This window comes from Somniosus microcephalus, chromosome 13, assembly GCF_052327205.1.
Source record: "Somniosus microcephalus isolate GS21.2 chromosome 13, FLI_Smic_1.0, whole genome shotgun sequence".
Taxonomy (NCBI): domain Eukaryota; kingdom Metazoa; phylum Chordata; class Chondrichthyes; order Squaliformes; family Somniosidae; genus Somniosus; species Somniosus microcephalus.
The window spans coordinates 196,033,864-196,037,983 of record NC_140999.1 but is presented as its reverse complement, the minus strand read 5'-3'; positions in this window follow the sequence as shown (position 1 = coordinate 196,037,983).

The following is a 4,120-nucleotide window of genomic DNA, read 5'->3' as shown; positions in this document are numbered from 1 at the left end:
TCCCTCTGCACTTCCCCATCTCCCAATCTATTGCCATTTAGATAATAATCTACCCTCCTGTTTTTACCCCCAAAGTGGATAACCTCGCATTTATCCACATTATAGTGCATCTGCCACGTATCCGCCCATTCCCCCAACCTGTCCAAATCGCACTGTAGCCTCCTGACATCCTCATCAGAGCCCACCCCTCCTCCTAGTTTAGTGTCGTCAGTGAATTTGGAAATATTGCATCCAATTCCCTGATCCAGATCATTTATATATATTGTGAACAGCTGGGGTCCCAGGACAGATCCTTGCGGCACCCCGCTGGTCACTGCCTGCCACTCCGAAAACGAGCCGTTTATTCCAACTCTCTGTTTTCTATCCGCCAGCCAGTTCTCTATCCACGTTAATACTTTGCCCCCAATCCCATGAGCCTTAATTTTGCATGATAATCTTTTGTGTGGAACCTTATCGAAGGCTTTCTGGAAGTCAAGGTACACCACATCCACTGGCTCTCCCCCATCTATTTTACCAGTTACTTCCTCAAAAAATTCCAGCAGATTAGTCAAACACGATTTACCCTTTGTAAATCCATGTTGACTCTGTCCGATCCTTTCCCCATTTGTCAAGTGCTCCGCTATTTTATCCTTAATAATGGACTCTAGCATTTTGCCCACAACCGATGTAAGGCTTACTGGTCTATAATTCCCTGCTTTCTCTCTACCCCCCTTTTTAAATATTGGGGTAACATTAGCTACCCTCCAATCCACGGGTACTGTTCCCGAGTCAATGGAGTTCCGGAAGATGATCCTTAGAGCATCTGCTATCTCCAGGGCCACCTCCTTAAGTACCCTAGGATGTAGTTTATCAGGCCCCGGGGATTTGTCGGCCTTCAGTCCCCTCAACTTACCCAACACCATATCCCTAGAGATACTAATTTCTGTCAGCTCCTCCCTCTCATTAGTCCCTATGTTTGCCGATATTCCTGGGAGGTTATTTGTGTCCTCCTTTGTGAATACAGAGCCAAAGTATGAGTTTAATTGGTCTGCCATTTCCTTATTCTCCATTATATATTCTCCCGAATCGGACTGCAAGGGACCGACTTGGGATTTTACCAGTCTTTTCCTCCTGATATACCGATAAAAGCTTTTGCAGTCTGTCTTTATGTTTGCTGCAAGTTTACTTTCGTATTCTATTTTCCCCTTCCTGATTAATCCCTTTGTCCTCTTTTGCTGTATCCTGTACTGCCCCCAATCTTCCGGTCTGGTGCTTTTTTTTGCCAGTTGATATGCCCTTTTTTTTGATTTTATGCTGTCCCTAATTTCCCTCGTTATCCACGGTTGAGTCACCTTTTTAGGTTTATTTTTATGCCAAACCGGTATAAACATGTTCTGGAATTCTTCCATTCTATCTTTGAATGCTTGCCATTGTCTATCCACTGTCAATCCCCCCAGAAACACCACCCAATCAATCTTACCCAATTCCCGTCTCATACCCTCGTAATTCCCTTTATTTAAGTTCTGGACCTTAGTCTCTGATTCAATTTCCTCACTCTCCATTTCGACTGAGAGCTCGATCATATTATGATCGCTCTGACCCAAGGGGCCTCGTACAAGAAGATTGCTGATAAGTCCCTTCTCATTGCACAATACCCAGTCTAAAATGGCCTGATCTCGAGTCGGCTCCTCGACATATTGGTCCAGATAACCGTCCCGAAAACATTCCAGGAATTCCTCCTCCTCAGAATTTTTACTAATTTGGGTACGTTCAGTTGTAATGTTTGAACTCGTGTTTCACTTCAATCCACTTTGTGTGACTATCTACAAGTACCAGGAAATAATCATTTGTTTCTCACAGAAGTCTCCATGTACTCCCCGAAAAGGTCTACTTGGCCATGACCAGGGTTGTAGTGGAGTTTTGGGTGGTTTGTTTCTGCAATTTTGGTAAACACTGCATTTGCTGACAAGCGATTCAAGATCACCATCCAATCCAGGCCAGTAAACAAAGCTTCTTGCAATTGATTTCATACTGTATTTACTCTTATACTCAAATTCTCTTGTAGTAAAGGCCAACATACCATTTGCTTTCCTAATTGCTTGCTGTACCTGCATGTTAACTTTCTGTGATTCATGTACAAGGACACCCAGGTTCCCCTGAGCACCAACATTTCCCAATCTCTCACCATTTAAAAAATACTCTGCTTTTCTATTTTTCCTACCAAAGTAGATAACTTCACATTTCTCCACATTATATTCCATTGGCCATGTTCTTGCCCACTCACTTAGCCTGTCTATATCCCCTTGAAGCCTCCTTGCATCCTCCTCACAACTTACATTCTCACCCAGCTTTGTATCATCAGCAGACTTGGATATAGAACATTTGGTCCCCTCATCCATAGAAACATAGAAACATAGAAGATAGGAGCAGGAGCAGGCCATCTGGCACCTCGAGCCTGCTCCGCCATTCAATGCGATCATGGCTGAAATTCAGTAATAACAACAGAAAATGCTGGAAACACTCAGCAGGCCAGGCAGCATCCGTGGAAAGAGAAACAGAGTTAACGTTTCAGGTCTGGGACCCTTCATCAGAACTGGAAAAAGCTGGAGATGTAACAGATATTAAGCAGGTGCCTGCTGAGTATTTCCAGCATTTTCTGGTGTTATTTCAGATTTCCAGCATCCGCAGTATTTTGCTATTATATCCAAATTCAGTACCCTGTCCCTGCTTCCTCCCCATATCCCTTGATCCTTTTAGCCTTAAGAAATATATCTAACTCCTTCTTGAATATATTTAATGAATTGGCCTCAACTGTCTTCTGTGGTAGAGAATTCCACAGGTTCACCACTCTCTGGGTGATGAAATTCCTCCTCATCTCTGTCCTAAATGGCTTACCCCTTATCCTTAGACTGTGACCCCTGGTTCTGGACTCCCCGGCCATCGGGAACAACCTTCCTGCATCTAGTCTGTCTAGTCCTGTTAGAATTTTATAAGTTTCAATGAGATCCCCTCTCATTCTTCTAAACTCTAGCGAATATAAGCCTAATCGACCCAATCTCTCTTCATACGTCATTCCAAATCATTGATGTAGATTGTGAATAGCTGAGGCCCAAGCACTGATCCTTGCAGTACCCCACTAGTTACAGCCTGCCAACCCAAGAAAGTCCAGTTTCTTCCTACTCTTTGTTCTCTGTCCATTAACCAATCCTCAATCCAAGCTAATATATTACCCCAAATCCCATGTCCTAATCTTGTGTAATAACCTCTTGTGTGGCACCTTATCGAATGCTTTTTGAAAATTCAAATACTCTACCTCCACTGGTTCCCCCTTATCCATCCTACTAGTTACATCTTCAACAAACTCTAACAGATTTGTCAAACACGATTTCCCTTTCATAAATCCGTGTTGACTCTGCCCAATCCTATTATTATTTTCTAAGTGTCCTGTTACCACGTCCTTAATAATAGATTCTAGCATTTTCCCTACTACTGATGTCAGGCTAACTGGTCTGTCGTTTCCCCGTTTTCTCTCTCTCCTTTCTTAAATATTGGGGTTACATTTGCTACCTTCCAATCCACGGGAACCGTTCTAGAAGCTATGGAATTTTGGAAAATGACAACCAATGCATCCACTATCTTTATAGCCACCTCTTTCAAAACCCTAGGATGTAGGCCATCAGTTCCAGGGGATTTATGGGCTTTCAGTCCCATTATTTTTTCCAGTACTACTTTTTTACTAATACTAATATCTTACAAGCGACGTAACCTTCCTGTTGCGCTTTCATCCACTTCCACTAGACATCCATCTTGAGGATCTCGTGCAATGGAGCTAACATGGTCACTAACTCAGGTAAGAAACGTGCGTAATACTGCATCATTCCAAGGAAAGATCTTAACTCAGACATGTTCTGTGGCTTTGGAGCATTGATGACAGCATCAACCTTTTCCTTCACTAGTTACAAGCCATTTGTATCAACTTTCAGACCAAGGTACACAACCTCAGGCTGCACAAAAACACATTTGCTCCTTTTCAATTTGACATGGTGGGCATTCAACCTTTGAAGCACTATATCTAAGAACATAAGAAATAGGAGCAGGAGTAGGCCATTCGGCCCTTCAAGCCTGCTCCACCATTCAATGA